Source organism: Gadus morhua, chromosome 13 (genome assembly GCF_902167405.1).
Source record: "Gadus morhua chromosome 13, gadMor3.0, whole genome shotgun sequence".
Classification (NCBI taxonomy): domain Eukaryota; kingdom Metazoa; phylum Chordata; class Actinopteri; order Gadiformes; family Gadidae; genus Gadus; species Gadus morhua.
Window position 1 is genome coordinate 22,731,250 of NC_044060.1, and position 19,309 is coordinate 22,750,558.

A 19,309-nucleotide genomic window follows, 5' to 3' on the forward strand; every position below is an offset into this window, starting at 1 on the left:
TAAACAGAGAATGTTAGTGAAGAGGAGTGCTAACCATGACTGAACATTCCTTCATCATTTGCACAATTAATGCAGATGTAGTCTCGCAAAGCCAGACCAAACTACAGCAAGTAGAATGGTCTGGAGCCACGCTACCTCGAGCCGTCTATCCGTTGGGAAACTGGGCGGGCCTGCTTTATTTCTTTAAACCAATCACAATCGTCTAGGGCGGGGCTAAGCCCGGGAAGCAGCAGCGGTGTCCATGCAAAATAGTGCCGGGGGGGGAAATTATTTTGACGGAACTTCTTGACGTTCAGAGGCTGTCAGAAATGGCTCAATCCCAAACGCCACAAAAAACCATTAACGATGTATGTCGCCTATGTGGAGATAATTTTATAGATAAAAAGAACAAACATCGTTTGATTCTTTGTCACGATGATTTCAAGCCACCATACACTTTGGCCCTTGAGGAGCTCACGGGACCTATAAAAACGAACGACGTTTTAACATTTATATGTGGTTCTTGTAGAACACTACTAAAGAAATACCGTAGGAGCTATTGTGAAGTGGAACGGATCGGTTCAGTGGTTAAATCCATGTCAAACGCTCATGCCGCCGTCAGAGTGAAACGATGCGCCAAATCCACACCAACCGCCGATAGTCGTGACCGCAAACGCATCGTCCCCGGGGAGAATCCCCGGGGAGAGTCTGGGCTTTTCCAAGGTAATGTCAAAATAGGCTATGTTGTGGTCCTACCATTGTAATGAAATCAGATAGTCAGTAATCAGTAATTACATTATATTAAAATTAAACAAGATTGGATGTCTAGTTCCACAAACAATTTCGAAAACTTGGTAACGCCAGCAACCGGAAGGGGAGGAGTCGCGGCCAAATCGGCCGCTAAGCAATAGACGCTGTCCACTTCCGTTCAGCCAGACTAATGCAGATGTGTTAACATTCCCCCCATCTTTAAAGCCTCATTAGCCTGTATGCTAGCCTGCGTTGCTTGGCAACCATTTTTCCCACTTGAAGAGCTATATAACTTGGCGGTATAACGAAGATTTATTTTTCGTAACTGATTGAATTTTTTATTGCTGTGGGTTTATTTAGTGAACTGTTAGTAGGTAGTCTTAGGTAGTCTATAGTAAGCGCATGAGTGACGTTTTATAAAGCGATAAGCCCTTTGTGAACAGCTAGGGGTTGGGGCTCTAAGCCAACCCAGCTCCACATGGTGTATTGTTGAATCTAGACCCTTCCCCCATTCACAACGTTGTCATCACAAGATGCAGATTTACCTTACAATAAGAGATTCTAAAGGACTATATTTATTCACCGTCTCTAGGACAGGAAGTATGCAAATGAGAAGATTAACATAGATAACTCCGTTGAGCACTCATCGGCTGTATTGGAGACGGTTGAATGATCGGTGATGCACCGCTGGTGACATCAGATCCTGAAGCTACTGACAGGTCAACAGGTCAGTCCCTGGGACAGTGCCTGTCTCTGGTGTCCCGGCTGGAGCTGTCCCCGCTAACGTCCCTGTTTCTAAAACGGGGGGTTTATTAAATATGTGCAGGGAGTGTAAATGTCTCTTGAATAATTTGCATACTAAGATTGATTAGAATTCATCCGAGTGTAGGCTACAAATGCGATTAACTATTTACAAGCGCAAAAACTCCAACATATTCTTTATTTAGCTGACTACTTATTTTTTATCCCAACAAAAGCCTCCTAAGGAAAGTTCCTCTGCTACTTTCTCCTGGATCCCACCATCCTTCCCCGTCTTCATTAAATGCGACTGAATAATTTTCTCTCCCATGGTCATTAGCTTGCGGATTTCACTGTCTCTCCAGAACTACTCATGTTTATGTCGCTGCGTTGCCTCCGTGTAGACAACGCAGCAACACCTCTACCCAAGTCCCGCCCCCTGGAACTGCGGAGCCGTCTCATCGCATTTACATGAAAATGAAACCCCAATACGTGTGGAATTCAAGAGCGGAAATTTGGGTGCTTAATCAAGCCAGTATATTACATCGGTCAGTGTCAACGTGCAGACCATGCCGGCAAAAATGCGGGTATAAGACGGGCATATTTGGCAGTGTAAAAACAGCTATAATAAACCATTGGGCATGTGGTCTTCATTTCAATCGTTTAATTCAGCAATAAATAATGTGGTTTTGTCTGCTTTCTTGTTTCTGAAAAACAAACAGATATTTTGGCCCGTTTTTCATTTCAGAGATCTTGTCACCTTGGCCAATAGGGGCCGTAGCCCTTACTGGCTGAGAGGAGAGTGTAGCAGCTTTCTAGACTCTTTGCAGAGGTTGCCGGTTCAAATCCCACCTGCCGGCATAGACATATACATTCACATATATAACTACATTATTACAGTACAGCTTTAGTAAATGCCAATGTCTAGAGAATATGAAGCCTAGTGACTATTAACTAGCTGTTGTCACACACCGGGTCAGGTAGTGGCAAAACAAAGGGAGTCCACACATGACATAAAGAGAAACTAGTTTATTAGTAACCCGTTTTTACTGGTTAAAGTAAACGTAAGCAATTATATTTAAACAAAAGAGATTATACTCAAGACCACATGGCGGGTGGAAGACGGAGCCCAGAGCTCAGCCTAGAAGCAGCAAAAGAGGGACTGAACACATGGCTACCCAGCCCTTAAATCTCTGGATCCCTATACCCCCACAGGTGTGGCCAATTGGCCTGACGCCCTTTCCCAATCTCCACCCACAACCAGTAGGCAGAGAGAGAGGCAGGGCGTCACACCGCCCCCCTACAGAAAAGGGGCCCCACCACATTATCCCCCCCACTCCTCCCCAATCTACCCCCGTTCTCCACTCAGCAACCTGGATCCTAGGAGCACATTAAGAGTAGTGAGAAGGGAGACATTTTCTTGGGGGTTGGAGGGGGACCAGAAGGTGGAGGGGGTGGAGGCGGAGGGAGGAGGAGGCGCTGACAGGAGACCAGGCCGGGCCAGTCGTGTTTCAGGTGGTCTTTGACGTCCTCCTCGTCAGTGTACTCCGAAGGCTTGTCCCCGGGCTTCAGCAACCGACCCACGTAGTCGTACTTCTCCATGAACTGCATCTCCCACTCGCGGACGCTCTGCATCTGCACGGCGTTGAGGTCCGACAGGTCGTCGTACTGGTCCAGCAGTGTGTCCTTCTCCAGGCAGAAGGTGTAATAAATGCACAAATTTCCTTTGCCCGCTTAGACAGGGGAACTTGCCAATAACCTTTCAAAAGGTCAAACTTAGTCACATAAACGGCAGACCCCACCTGATCTATACAGTCTTCCATGCGGGGAAGAGGAAACACATCTGGCTTCGTAACGTTATTAACTTTACGAAAATCAGTACATGGCCTAAAAGTTGTGTCCGGCTTACTGACCAACAGACACGGCGATGCCCAACTTCCACTCCCAACTTCTCCCATACGACCAACTCTTTACCATACCGACCAACTCTTTACCATACCGACCAACTCATCTCCATACCAACCAACTCATCTCTATACCAACCAACTCATCTCCATACCAACCAACTCATCTCCATACCAACCAACTCATCTCCATACCAACCAACTCATCTCCATACCAACCAATTCATCGCCATACCAACCAACTCTACAACGAGACAAAGCTCTTCACAATACCTGGTGTCTAGGACAATCATTTTTCCAGTGCCCTCGCTCATGGCAGTAATTACAAATTCTACCTTCTGCCTGCCTTTCTCGCATGCCATGCTCACTCTTAGCATAAGAGTCTGATGCACCTTTTTGATGACGATAACTCTCCCTGCGCACATTAGCTGAACTTAACGCATTGAAATTGCTTTTATGAATCAACACATACTCATCGGCCAACACGGCCGCCTGACCAGGAATGCCTACTTTATTCTCTGTGATGCAAGTAGCCACATTTTTAGGTACCGAGTTTTTAAACTGTTCTAATATTACCAAGTCGCACAGTTTCTCAAAGGTGTCCACCTCAGACGCTGCACACCAACGACAAAAATGGGCAGTCAGATCTCGCACAAACTCGACATGAGACTGTTCATCTCCTCTTTTCCAACCACGGAACCGCTGCCGGTACGCCTCAGGCACCAACTCATATGCTTTAAGCATCGCAGACTTAACTCGCTTGTACACCTTACAATCAGCAGCACTCAAAGTTGAGTACGCCTCCTGGGCTCTACCGGTCAGGACGCATTGTAACATTAACGCCTGATCACCCTCCGGCCATTTCCTAGACTCCGCTATTCGCTCAAATAATGAAAAGAATGAATCAGGGTCTTTTTCATTGAATTTCGGAAGCAAGCGCAAGTTATTGAATTTATCAAAAGATGCCACTGGTGCACCAGACCGAAACACAGGGTTGTCACTATCCGCTGAACCTGGCAATATACACTGTTGAATTAAGTTCAGCTTTTTATTCTGTAGCTCTAACCTAACCAACTCAGTTTTTTGCTTCACCTCTTCCAAAGCCAAGTCATTTTGCTGTTTTATATTCTGAAGTTGTACTTGCAGCTGTAATTCATGAGTTTGCTTTAACAACAAAAGTTCCTTTTGCTGTTCAAAACTCAACACAGTACCTGCAGACGCCGAAGACTGAGTCCCCCCAACGGGTTGAATCATTCTCTGTTCCAGCAACCCTGCCATCAAACTTCCCTTAACAGACTCCTTTAACTTTTTATCCAATATCTCAATCTCATATTTCTCAGCAATTAGCAGTAACTGGTCTTTAGTACACTGATCCAGTAGTGCTACTGACGGTGAGTCAACAAATGTATCCACTGTAGACGCCATACCTGGACTACCTACACTCACAAAATAGAATGGGAGAAAGAAAAAAACAAAAACAAAATCAGCTGGAACCACCAACAAAGTCTGGGACAGCCAAACCAAAATGGAACCTCCCCAGCCCTGACTAACTAAGACATTAGCGACCCCATAACTACCTTAACTCCAACCCTAGTCTTCGTGCCGCTACTGATGGGGGGTATTTATGCACTTTAGCCCACCGGGAAGAAAAAGGCAACTGGCAATCAGCGACCCTCTCTTACACCGGGGATGTGCTCCCGAGACAACCGCTCTACCCACTTTTGCAGCCATACTAAAATTCCCCAAGACCAGTCCCCCTATTGGAAACCAGTCTTCTTAGGCCCCGTTTACACGAAGGGAAAACGCTGATATTTTCACACGGTTTGGCCTCTCATTTACACGAAAACTCCGTTCTTGTCACAGAAAACGATCATTTCTAAAAACTCCGGCCAAAGTGGAGATTTCCGAAAACGCCGGTTACGTGTTGTCATGTCAACGGGTAGAAACGGGGTTTTAGGTTCTGAAACGTCACATTATGCGCCAGGAAATGCTTAACGTCATGTGAGCGCCTTATGTTTACAGTTTGTTTGTTACAGGAAGACGCTCGTGTTATTCGTTGTTGTTGATTCTGAGGATTCTGATTGGCTTGCATGGCTTTATCCTTCTCCCTACACTGCCGCCCATAGGTTTGGCATAGTTATAATGTCCCAACGGCGTATTTATCCGTTTTGATGTAAACGACAACTTTTTGAAAACGATGTTGTGTGCACAATGTTATTTTTGAAAACAGAGGGGGGGAAATATTAGTTTCTATAAATACCCTGCTACGTATAAACGTGGCCTTAGCCTCACAGGGGATTCATGTTTCCATACCACATTACAAGACTGTCCCCAATAACCAAACTCAAAGTTCCAACCTTGATTTTATTGACTACAACCAAAACACTAACCTTTAAGCAAAAAAACAAAACATAGGACACAATGCTCTACTACTTCCAAACTCCACCGACCAAATCCCTCCTAAAACTGAAATCCAAAAGACAAAAGTCACATGTGGAACTCCCAACACTGGCAGCTACTGACTTGGCTTCAACAGGTGCTACCAATAAAGCCCAGTTCAGACCAAAGATTCACCTTGCAACGCCTTGCAACGAGACGGTTTTAGAACGTCGCAGGGGCGGTGTGAACGGGTCGTTGCAAGCCGTTGCAAGCCGTTGCAAGGCGTCGCAAGCCGTTGCAAGGCGTCGCAAGGCGTCGCAAGGCGTTGCAAGGAGTCGCCAGAGATTGAACATGTCAAATCGCAAGGTCCAGTTTTAGAACGCGGCGATTTAACTATTCCTCTTCAGCCAATCACAGCACAGAACAACTTGTACGTCACGGCCTTACTCCGTCCCGGTACCGTACTGTCGTATTTTGTTGATGTATTTGCACTTTTAATCTTGCTGAATTCTACGACGAATAATTGTGTCCAAATACAGATATGAGGACGACAAATGACCTGAAAAGATTTGGTTGGGGTTTGTCTCATTTTTCCTGCATTTACAGTGTGGGCGCAGAATTCGACGGTGCGCTAGATTGATTGTGGCATCGTTGATTGCGACCTGCGTTGCTTGTGGACTCTGTGATGATCGCAGACACGAATAATAGTGTCCAAATACAGATATGAGGACGACAAATGACCTGAAAACACTTGGTTGGGGTTTGACTCATTTTCCCCGCATTTACAGTGTAGTCGCAGATTTCGACGGTCTACTGTCATGAATTGTGACCCATCGGGAATTTCGACCTGCTGCTTGTGGACTCTGTGATGATCGCAGACATGAATAATTGTGTGCACATACAGATATGAGGACGACAAATGACCGGAAAATGCAATGTATCCAACAACGGGTAATCTAAACTAACTGTAAACTCCAGCTATTTACTCCAATGCAGATGTAGTGGAGAATGACAAAACATAGTAACTCTAGCCTACTCTCAAGTAAAATAAAAATAAAACTAATTGCAAACCATAACTAATCTAACCTAACCTACGCAAATGATGATGTTGCGGCTCTCAGCATGTGCCAGAGCGTTCACAGTTGCTATGGAAACCACCTAGCGTCGCAGCCCGTTGCAGCGCGTTGCAGCCGGTGTGAACTGCCCAGTTTTAGAACGTCGCAGCCCGTCTCGTTGCAAGGCGTTGCAAGGCGTTGCAAGGCGTTGCGAGTTGCAAGCCGTTGCAAGGTGAATCTTTGGTCTGAACTGGGCTTAAGCCAATCAATCCTTTGAAACCAAACAACTTTACTAATGCAAAACTACAATTCCTAACAGGAACACAAAGCAAATGCCAGCACACAAACCATATTCAGACCATCCAGGCTGAATTTGACCAAATGACCCTTAACAAACTAAACATCCCGGACGAGCCCCCATTTTGTCACACACCGGGTCAGGTAGTGGCAAAACAAAGGGAGTCCACACATGACATAAAGAGAAACTAGTTTATTAGTAACCCGTTTTTACTGGTTAAAGTAAACATAAGGAATTATATTTAAACAAAAGAGATTATACTCAAGACCACATGGCGGGTGGAAGACGGAGCCCAGAGCTCAGCCTAGAAGCAGCAAAAGAGAGACTGAACACATGGCTACCCAGCCCTTAAATCTCTGGATCCCTATACCCCCACAGGTGTGGCCAATTGGCCTGACGCCCTTTCCCAATCTCCACCCACAACCAATAGGCAGAGAGAGAGGCAGGGCGTCACACTGTCTATATAAGGTTAGCTAAATCATTAAAATAATAGCCTAATTACCTCCCTTAAATACATAAAGCACGGTGTGACAGGAGTAGACTCCATTAGTAATCAGTATCTTCAAGCTTCTTTGTGTTTGTGTAATGTTTCAGCTTCCAATATGTAGGTATTACAAAATCATTATTTGAAACAGCGTTAAAGGTTAATTGAAGATTTACTTGAAATGTATGACCTTTTGCATCAGTCTCTCTTTTTTGTTGCCGTAAAATCACCAAAGCATTTCAGATTAACAATTGACCAAATGTTGCGTGTTGTAATTGTATTACATAAAACTGGGCTGTCAGACTTCTTAGTAAAAGACAATTGAATGTTAATGAGAGAAATGTGATTAAGTGCACTGATCTTTCCACTTCAATTCACTTGAAAACTTAATATGTTTGTGATTTTCTGCTCCAGGTAGTGTGGTCAGCCTGCCATCTACAGACCAGGCAACGCGACCCTGTCACAGGGTTGAATAGCTTAATGATACAGCACATAGTCCCACGTGTATACCTTGCGTATAGTTCTCAAAATAAACTCAGCAAAGAGACTCTATTCCATTTGTATTGTTTGAGCTCAGCATCTCCCTGTCTGTTGAGTTTTGTGAACCTTTTTTTGTGAAGAGGCAGAACGAGCCAAGTGTCTATGCATGCGGATCTCATCACTGTGTGTGTGTGTGTTGTGGCAACAAAGGTCGTCGGCGGCTGCGATTCCCGAAATAAACGCTCGAGCACATTTGCGGTGCAACGGTTTTATTACTGCAGCTCACAAAAGAAAGGGGAAATCATACAGTAACTCAAGTTTCTTCCACACTGGGGCAAAAAGGGTGAGGGGTCTCCGGGTCCGGTCCGTCGCTGAGGTCGGCGTGGCTCCCGCTCCCGGCTTCTCGCGCGACTGTCTCTCACTCGGCTACCTCCCGGCACGAGCCCCATGGCTGAGAAAGCCCCGAATGAGTGGAGAAGCAGGCTATTTAAGCTGCTTCTCCACCGGTTCCTCAGGTGCTCTTCATCTCCTTAATTGGCAACGGCCAGGTTGCCACAGTGTGTGTACATGAGGATTCTGATCAGTGTGTGTGTTTGTGTGTACATAAGGATTCTCATCTGTGTGTGTGTGTGTGGGTATGAGGTTGTGTGTGTGGGTGTGCATGAGGATCCTCATCAGTGTGTGTGTGTCCATGAAGATCCTCAGCAGTGTGTGTGTGTGTGTCCATGAGGATCCTCATCAGTGTGTGTGTGTCCATGAGGATCCTCATCAGTGTGTGTGTGTCCTTGAGGATCCTCAGCAGTGTGTGTGTGTTTCCATGAGGATCCTCAGCAGTGTGTGTGTGTTTCCATGAGGATCCTCATCAGTGTGTGTGTGTCCATGAGGATCCTCATCAGTGTGTGTATGTGTCCATGAGGATCCTCAGCATTGTGTGTGTGTGTGTGTCCATGAGGATCCTCAGCAGTGTGTGTGTGTCCATGAGGATCCTCAGCAGTGTGTGTGTGTCCATGAGGATCCTCATCAGTGTGTGTGATCTGGATCAAATGCTCCAGTTCACCTGATGACAATGAACAGGAATATAATGAGGATGACCTCCTCCGACGGAAGAAGACGGTGGTGGTCTCTCTGGTGGTCTCTCTGGTGGTGCTCTCTCTGGTGGTGGTCTCTCTCTGGTGGTCTCTCTCTGGTGGTCTCTCTGGTGGTGGTCTCTCTCTGGTGGTGGTCTCTATCTGGTGGTCTCTCTGGTGGTGTTCTCCTTGGTGGTCTCCTTGGTGGTCTCTCTGTTGGTCTCTCTCTGGTGGTGGTCTCCTTGGTGGTCTCTCTGGAGGTATCTCTCTGGTGGTGGTCTCTCTCTGGTGGTCTCTCTGGTGGTGGCCTCTCTGGTGGTGGCCTCTCTGGTGGTGGTCTCTCTGGTGGTGGTCTCCCTGGTGGTCTCTCTCTGGTGGTCTCCCTGGTGGTCTCTCTGGTGGTGGTCTCTCTCTGGTGGTCTCCCTGGTGGTCTCTCTGGTGGTGGTCTCTCTCTGGTGGTCTCCCTGGTGGTCTCTCTGGTGGTGGTCTCCCTGGTGGTCTCTCTCTGGTGGTCTCCCTGGTGGTCTCTCTCTGGTGGTCTCCCTGGTGGTCTCTCTCTGGTGGTCTCCCTGGTGGAGCTTCATGGGGGGGTTCCAGTAGAGGCAGCCTCCCAGTATGAGGGAGTACATTATTAATCCACCTCCTCTACCGGCCCTCGGGTTATTTTTAGCTCTCTACCTCAGTGTGGTCCAAAGGACGCCGCAGAGCGCTCTAAGGACCACCCCAGCGCCGGACCCCACGGGCTGAAACACTCTTTCTATCTAGGAATTCGTCACAGAATTTCTATGCAATAATCACGAAATAAATAATAACAAACATACATTTCTTTCAAAATGTACTTCATTAAAATATGTTGAACCCTCAGTCCTATGTTTTGTTGAGGTGTGTACTTACATTATCTCAAATGTATCCAAAAAAATGTAAACCCAGAATATTGTCTAGAGTTTGGAGAAACAATTTAACCAGCTATATGAGTCGTCTTAAAGTAACTTCACAAGTTAACGTTACTTAATAATGGCTTTTGATTGTAGTGTTCATTGAGAGACCCCTAGTTGCAGAATTAGATATTAAGTCAACTCAACAATATTTCTCCTCTATAACCCAAGGGCCCACAGGCACAGAGGCTCTCTCCACATGTCAACGCTCAACCAGACGCTTGTAAAGCTGTGGACGCTGAGCGGTACGGGCTTTCTGTTCATACCCGTTGTACCGAGAGTGTGTGTGCATGGTAACAAATTAAGAATCCACACCGGTCCACTCTGACGATGGACCCAGGGTTATAGAAGAGGACGACAGCCACATGCCAGCATGTGATCCGTCCAGGGGGATAGAGACATCTGTGTGGGGGGAATATGTAACGTCTGTCCCCAACCCTGGACCCCTGTGAGGGGGAACATGTAACGTATGTCCCCATGGATGGGGGGGTTAACTCTGAACTCGTTCGCATGCACACAATGCCAGGATCGGTATGTTAAACAGAAAAACCTTTACCATTGTACTGTGCACTTTTCAAACCTCTCCATGAATCAGTTTTCCACCACTTACTGCTGTGCGTTGATTTGTGCCTACGCAGATGTCCTTGCATGTGGCCCCAGAGGTCTTCTTTATTAGTCTGGCTCCACTCTTTCAGGTCCATCCAGGGACAGTAGCGAAGCCAAAGAACTATGATTGGGGGGGGCTGGCTTGTTTATAGCAGGTGCTCATACAATTTGACGCAACAAACAAGAACAAATAATACTACTAGAGAAAACAAGATTCAATGATCCCGGTTTAACAGGCTACAGAATTGAAATGAGATGGCTAGATGCCCATAATTGACGTTTCTATTCCTCAGATAGGTCTTTAACCGGCGTAATCAAGAAAAGTTCTGCATCTGCACACAAGTTTATATAAATCAACACTTTACAAGTTAGTCAGATGTGTTTATATATTTTATATTACATGAAACACGAAAATGTTTCCATAAATATTTTACAACACAAAATGACGCATCTTTGGGAGGGGGGGGGGGGGGGGCAGCATTATTTAAGGGGGAGCGTAAGCCCCCGCTAGCCCCCCTTGCACGCCACCGCTGCCCCTAAGGCGCTCTCCTTAGAGGCAGACACACAAGACACCACAAACACAGACTACAGCTGTTTGTTGGCCGAAGGTTGTTGCCCCCAGTAATCTTTCTTAAATCTAAAGTTGGTATTTTATTTTCTTCTCTTATCTTCTGCTTTACCGCATCTCTAATTCGTCTTTGCGTAGAGTCTGTAAACTTCGTCGGTGGCCTGTTGCTTTAAATATTGCCGCCGTAAAGGATTATGAGTTACAAATATCTTCTTTCTTATTCACGAGTAACCTATGCTAATGGTGGGTTAAAGGTTGCATCGAGGCACCTTTCCTTAGCATTTTTAGAATTCGAACAACCTTTCCTCCAAGTATTTCCGGGGCATCTCGTAGCATAAAACTGAATCCGTAGGGCCCCAAGAGTCTGAGGCCCCGTCCACATGGAGCCGAAACGGGTGAAAACGATCCGGTTTCGTTTTATGCGGTTCAGGAATGTCTCCGTAAAGACGGAATCATCGCGAAACCGCATCGAGCTGTAGAAATGTAGTAAAAAGACGCTGGTTCTCCACCGAAAAAAGTGAAATACTTTGTAATGTACAGTTAGTAATTAAATTTATCAAGGGGCTTTATTTAAAGCTACAAAAAGAATACAAATAAAATAATAAATAAAAAATTCAACGCAACTCTGACGTCCCCCAGCTGGTGGGGGGCTAATGACGTCATTGTTTGCGTTTCAGGGGTCCGCACGAATCCTAACACGAAACTGCATAGGTCCGGATAGATTTGAAACCACCTCCGAGGGTGGTTTCAGAAATGTGCGGTTTCGGGCACCGGATTCGCCGGCTCCGTCTGGACGGTTGGCCGAAACGCACAAGACTTATGCGGTTTCACCAAAAAATCGGCTTAGTGTGGACGGGGCCTGAATAGCCTAACCGATGCTCCTGCTCTCCCACTCACCCCCCCCCCCCCCTCCCCAGCCATACTTAAACAAAAACATTCTCTCAGTGTGGCTTTTCCTAAAAGGTTCAAATAAAGTAAAGGTTTCATCAGCCAACCCCCCCCTCTCCTTTAATTCTGGAGACTGGAGGCGACCTCAGGGTGCAAAGCTGTGGCTTGACTTTGGCCAATGCAGGGCTGTCTGGCTGCAGAGGTAGCACCATGGAGGCCCCAGAGCAGGGGGCCTTGGGCTGCTGGGATGGCAGCGGTGTGGCTGGGCCAGGCCTGCGGCCGTGCTTCAGGGGCTGCTAGCTGCTCTCGGCAGTTGGTTTAGCTGCAGCATCATCCCAGTCCGGATGAGCCATCTCCACCACATGCCCCCAAATTGCGACTTTTGAATCACACATCCACACTCGTTACAAGATTGTGGGTCCTGTCAAATCGTTGCCAGCCAGCTGTCCTCAGAGCACCTCGTCTCCCTCAGCGACCGGTGTAGAGAAGATTGAGAGTCCACTCTGTTACGGTTCCACACATCTAAAAGCAAACTGGGAGGCTCTTGAGATCTTTGAAATTGAAATCCATTAAAAAGCACTAAATATTTAATCCCAAATCACCAAAAGGTCTAAGAATACGACATGCCAGAGGTCTCCAGACAAGTTATTTTGGCCCTTTAAGCAGTCGCTGAATAAACTGCATTCTGAAAGTTGCACCCCTGCTCTCCAGATGCCCAGGTCCCTGTCCTCTCTCTTCTTGAAGAGATATAGAAGGCTCTGTGGAAGCCATTTCCCCCCAAAATACATTGAATCCTACCAAGCAGGCTTGGTGTAGGATCTATATACGCTTTATGATGCCACAGGGTTGAGAAAACTATGCTGTTAATTATCAGCACACGAACGCTGTAGGACAATTGTGAAAAAAGCCATCACCACCTATTTTAAGATTTCCACTTTTGGTTTATAAATACCTAATTTCCTTTGAAAACAGGCAAGTATTTGTTCTCCATCTTAACCTTTCCGGCAAAACTATATTTGTTGTTCTCAGACACGATCAAGTAGACAACCTCCCTTTAAGGCTGTGTTGAAGCGCACCGTGCTGAAGAAAACATCCCCGTCATCTTTATCATGGACCGGGATGAGCTACTTAATACAGAACTTCTCCCCTTGATGACTTATCTCATATTAAATCAACGCTGCTACTGCACTTGGGAACAATCATTTTGATAATGTTCACGTTTATTATTCAGCCTCGACAGACACAGTTGCCGTCTAACGGAAGGCTAATACATTTTACACCTTTCTGAGCCTCCTCTCCAGTCTCCTTTGGCCATCAGTCACAGCCGTAACTCACTGATTTCCTTTTCCTCACTGAGCATTTCTGAGCCAGCTGTCTGGATCAACCTTACATTCATTTATTGGCAGGCAGACAAAGCTAAGGGGACGGTGTTGGGATTAAAATATGGAGGAGAGAAGTGGGGGGGATATAAGCAGTTATAACCGAGTGGAAGGGGTAGTGGGGGAGTACAGATGGGAACGGGTGGGAATTCTGTGAACAAATGGGAGAGATAGAGCGGTGTGTTAGGCAGGTTCTACCACTGAAGCCTCCTCTTGTCTCTCCTGGATTCTCCATTATCTTCCTGCGTTTAGAGCTCTATCCAAAATCTCACTGCATTGAACATGCATATTTAATAACTCACACATACACCGCAACCCTTACTCACCCCGTCACTCCCCCTCATGTTTTTTCATTAGCATATTAGTTCAGTTCTGCCATAACTGAAGGGACGATGGCATTTAAGACGTTTGGTGTGAGAACCTCACTAGGGTCTGGTTCCGGGACTCCTACAAGTGATTCCCGACAGAATTCCGACTGGTCTTGCTGCTCAGACCGGCGCAGTCATCCCCGCCAATCAGGTGTCAGTCATGCCACTGTGTTGCCGGGTCGATGGACGTCCTGGCCATGCAGAACACCAGCCTGTCAATCACCGTCAGAGAGGACCAGGGCCTCACTGGAACAGGGTTAGACTACAGAGAGAAACACATGAACAGGGATACACTTCATATTGTAAATGTGCACCTTTAATCTTTTCAAATTCTATTCTATGAATAACATGTAGTCATCTGTGATAAATTATTATTATTTCAGAGGGCTTATCCCTTTTAAATAACCATATTATTATTAGGAAAAAATGATGCATGAAGTTTAGAAAGGCTAACTAGTAGCTAATAAACTACAGTAACTAGTTGTTGTCTTCTGCTTATTTCTAAACGCTTCGTATAGACTCTGTGTTGTGTATTTTTTCGTTGTAGTAGTAATTCTTGAAGTGGAAATCAAAGCAACTTGACAGGTTGGATCAGAGAGTCGAATAGATGGTTTATTCAAGGATGTAATTCAGCACAGGTACAGACTATTCTTAGTGTAGGTGCAGTGATTAGCAGTCGGACGTGCTCCTTGGCTCTCTTCACACCGAACCAAAGGGTTGGGGCGAGTATTATAATAAAGAAAACGTGAATAACAGAAGCACTCTCAACGATAACGTATATGGCCCTGGCTATGTCCCAGACGACCAGATTGGTTCATCCTGGTTGAGACATATCCAATAGCGAAATGTTGGAAATAACACCTCTAATCAGTATGAGAGGCACTGGCCTGTATCTAGAATCTTAAAAAGATCTTAAAAAAGAGAATTCAGTGTATCTACTGGTAAACAATTAACTATTAACTAAATCAACAAAATAAAGCATAAAAGGCAATAGTAAACAAAAGTATACGGTAACACTTTATAATAAGGTGCCATAATAAATGGCAAACTAGTCATTACCTAACCCTTTGTTAATATTTGTTAATTGTTACTATAATATCTATTTGGCACAAGTTAATAGTTTTTTCATCATTAATTAAATATTAGTTTTTTGCATAACCCTAACCCAACCCTAACACACGGCCCTAACCCTAACACACAGCCCTAACCCTAACCATAACACACGGCCCTAACCCTAACACACGACGACCCTAACCCTAACCCTAACCCTAAGCAGAGACACTCTCTGGTCAGTGAAAAAAAAAGATTAACCTGTGCCAAATATATATTTTAGTAACAATTAACAAATATTAACAAAGGGTTAGGTAATGACTAGTGTGCTATTTATTATGGCACCTTATTATAAAGTGTTACAAAGTATACTCATCATACACAACTAAACCAGGTGTAGGCTACTTAAAAAAATGACAAACTCATTAGGTTAGTCATGATTAAACCAAAACAGATTAAAAAGTGAAAAAATAAAGGAAGTTGACTGTCCAGACACATCCACCTTTCTTTAATAGCTCTCACTGTTCCAAGCAGTGGTTCCATTACTCTAAACCAGGGGTCTTCAACGTTTTCCAGGCCACCCCCAATCTGATGGAGAGATGGAGCGGGGACCCCCTACATATATATTTTATAAAATTGTGTTTTATATTAAACTGGTCCTATAATGCCATGTATAAATGTACCTTATTATTTTGCATTCAATGATAAGATATTAAAATAATACACAGGTTCATATATTCATGATTTTATTTTAAACATGTGCAAGGTACAGTGAGTAGGGTGGCCATGCCACTGCCATTCATAAACATAACATAATAAACTGATACCTGCCAAGATCAACAATGTCTGTCAATTGCATGTAATCATGCATAAAAGCTATTCAAATGGTCATTTTTAAAACTTAAATGTGGTAACGAAAATTTGTGATGTTTGTTAGTGTCTTTCTTATCACGGAGAACCAGCGGTTTTCGACTTCAGCCCAGCCACATTATCATAGATGTCATGTACATAATTAGACGTATTCGTAGACGCATCTGGGACGTATGTGCAACCTCTCTGGTGTAGATGGCGCTCGATAAAGAAACAGTACCCTCCAAGATGCACAATCAAGGAAGTCCAATAAATACTGATGTTGGAAAATCAGAGTTTTAAGCCCGTACAATTCATGATTAAGGTCAGTCAGGCCATGGCCCGAAGCGTTCGCTATAGTGTGAATAATATGGACTAAATCTCTAATCTCATCAACAGCAACTGTGACACCATAGTGTGGAAGGATCACTCAGGGCCCTATTTTAACGGTCTGAAACGCAAGTGAGAAGCGCCAAGCGCAGGAAGCTTTGTGGGCGGTTCTATGGCGATGTTGCTATTTTACCGGCGCATAAATTACTTTTGCGCCCGGCGCAAATCTAAAAAGGGTTGGTCTGAAGTAGCCTAATTACCTGTAGGTGTGGTTTGGGTGTAACTTGCTATAAACCAATGAGAGTGCCAGCTCCCATCCCCTTTAAGAGCCATGAGCGCATTTGAATCTGACGAGTTGATATTTTGAAGCGCGTTTGCAGTCTACAATGAGACATGCATGACCACATGAATTTCAAACTTCAAATGGCTCAGTTTATGCCCAAATAATATGGCCTAATTCACAAATGGAATAGCGCTTTCTTCCACAACTTCATAAATACTGAAGTTGGACTCAGTATCAAATCTATTTGATACTGAGTCCTCAAATAGATTTCGGCAAAGAAAACTTAACACACATATGATATGCAGTAACTGTGGTTCTATTTAATGATATACACAATACATTAACAAGCATCGTTTCTTACCAGTATTGTATGCATTATCGTTATCGACTTGTGTTCCTAATATGCATGTGTCCCCCCGTTAATATAGCCTACATTGACATGGACTGTATTTTGCGTTACGTGTTTAGTTTGCGTGTGTTTAAACAGATGGACGCACACACGCGCGCCTGCATTCATTAATTATTTTACACATACACACACGCGCGCCCGCATTCATTCATTCTCTTTAACACTCACTGGCGGTAAAACAACGTTTTCTCACGATCAAATACTCATCAATCCTAAAAGTAATGGGCTTGTACACGATGTCTGTATCAAGAAAATATGTGTTTGCGGTACGGTGTTTGCAGAGGCATTGATTTAAAAGTACAACTTATTACCGCTGTATCAGCTGTTCTTTCCTAAATAATATACCAAGAATGTGTGGCTATGTAGATGAGAGAAGCAAAGTGTATGCGAGAGGTGCACAAGCAACATTATGCATGCGCCCTTAAAATAGCATCTGAACAAAAAAAAAAAGTAATAAAACTAACCGCACTGATGTAGTATAGAATTGTACTTTACCTAAACTACTATTTAAATTGAAATTTGTCCTCATCTCAATTTTTTTAAAACTTTATATATTTTTTATTATTACTATTTATTGTGAGGGGGGGGGGCTCTCTCTCTCTCTCTCTCTCTCTCTCTTTGTATTAATTCTGTACTCGACTTGGGAAGCCCTGCACAAGAATTCCAATGTGTATGAACTGTCTGGTTTATGCACAAATGGCGAATAAAAACCTTTGAACCTTTTGAACATTTTTGAACAATGCTTTATTGAGTGGGAGTTGTGGTAGTTATGTGACGAAGGGTTGGGGGTGGGCTGGGGGCTGCGGGGGGCAGGTAGTTCGTTCAGCAGTCTGACAGCCTGTGGATTGAGGCTGTTGGTCAGTCCGTTAGTCCTGGAGCGGATGGAACGGTATCTTCGCCCAGAGGGCAGTCGCTGGAAGAGATGGTGCGCTGGGTGGACCTGGTCCTTTAGGATGTTGTTCACCCGGCGTAGGCAGCGGGAGGGGGAGACTGTGGAGATCTCTGGGAGGCTTATCCCAATGATCCTCCCCGCAGCCTTGACCACTCTGTGGAGGGCCTCCTGTTCTGCCCTGGTGCAGCTGGAGAACCACACCAGTAGTCCGTAGGTGAGGACGCTCTCTACTGCACAGTGATAGAAGTTGATCATCAGTCCCTGTGGAAGTTTTGCCCTTTTAAGTTTCCGCAGGTAGAAGAGGCGTTGTTGTGCCTTACCCACGGCAGAGGTGATGTTGGTCCTCCAGGACAGATTAGGAGGCAGATATGACGTCCTGTCCACACACAAACATGGTCCCATTTACCGCAGGCAATGCATCAGTGGCAATCGTTTGGCCAGGTGAAGCACCAGGCATGCAGGTTAATGGGGGTAGGGGGACATTTACAAACATTATTATTACAATTATTTTCTGATATGGAAACCTGTTCATCGCCCACAATGGCTGAATATGAACACACACTCTTACCCATATCCCACCCCTTACACCTTTAGAAGCAAAGCTCCATTTGATCTTAATTGGGGGACCTGCATCCATTGGGACGGTGTAATAGGGAACCTGGGCTGCTTCAGATCTAGGGGTTGGTTACCTTCGATGGCATGTTTGTAAGCTGCAATATACTCGGGATGAGTTGTTGCAACAGAGTTCTTTTCCAGGTGATGGTCACCGCAGGTGTGATGGGGATGAAATGTCCTAGTAGGGCTAGACAATAATTTGAATCTGATTATTAATCGCGATAAAACTAAGACGTAAATGCTCGATATTAAAAAAATAAATAAAAGTTACAAAAATAAAAAAAACAGTTCTGATCTGGATTTACCTAACAGCCAATCACACAGCAGAAATAAACCTCTGCAAACATATGAGATGGTTGCCTCCCTGCCAAAGGAGTTTGATGTGATTCAACTCACAGATCTTTTAGTTAACACATTATTTTATGTAGCATAATATCTGGTTTTACAATGTTTACATTTTGCACTTATTTTATATATTAAAGTTCAGTTCATGTACCAGGGCTTTTGTTCATCCACTTTTTTACTTTTTATGTGTTGTTTGTGCCCCTACAAGATTTAAGATGTTTTCTGAAGCCCTACCAAAGGAGTTTAACGTGAAAGAAGTCAGAGGTTTTATTTTTATAGTCATTATATTCAATAGGTTACAAGGCAAGCTACCTTATATTGACAGGACAACGCTGAGACACAGTTCAGTTCAAGAACAGATAGCCACCTCTGCTATCACAAGGACTCAACTCGTGTCTGTGTTTCCTGGATGTCCAGGTGTGATGAAACATGTAATTTAAAATAATAAGTGCAGTATCAGTTTGGGGGAGGCATTGTCACAACCTCAAAAAAAAAAAGGTTATATCAGTAATCAATCATCCTGATTCTCTAATGTGAACACAGAGAGACAGTAATTGCTAAAGTAACTTCGACCTGGGCATGTTCAGATTGGAGATCGTCACTTCTGTTTTCACGGCAACTTTCTTTGCAAAGGGATTCAATGTCTTTCAGTATTTT

At 44.6% G+C, this 19,309-nt stretch overlaps 1 protein-coding gene across 1 annotated transcript in view; it reads left to right on the forward strand.

Annotated features, from left to right (window-relative positions):
* The window catches only part of LOC115556751 (copine family member IX), a 92,020-nt gene that overhangs the window by 20,450 nt on the left and 52,261 nt on the right, over positions 1-19,309 (forward strand). The gene's annotated exons all lie outside the window — the stretch shown is intronic.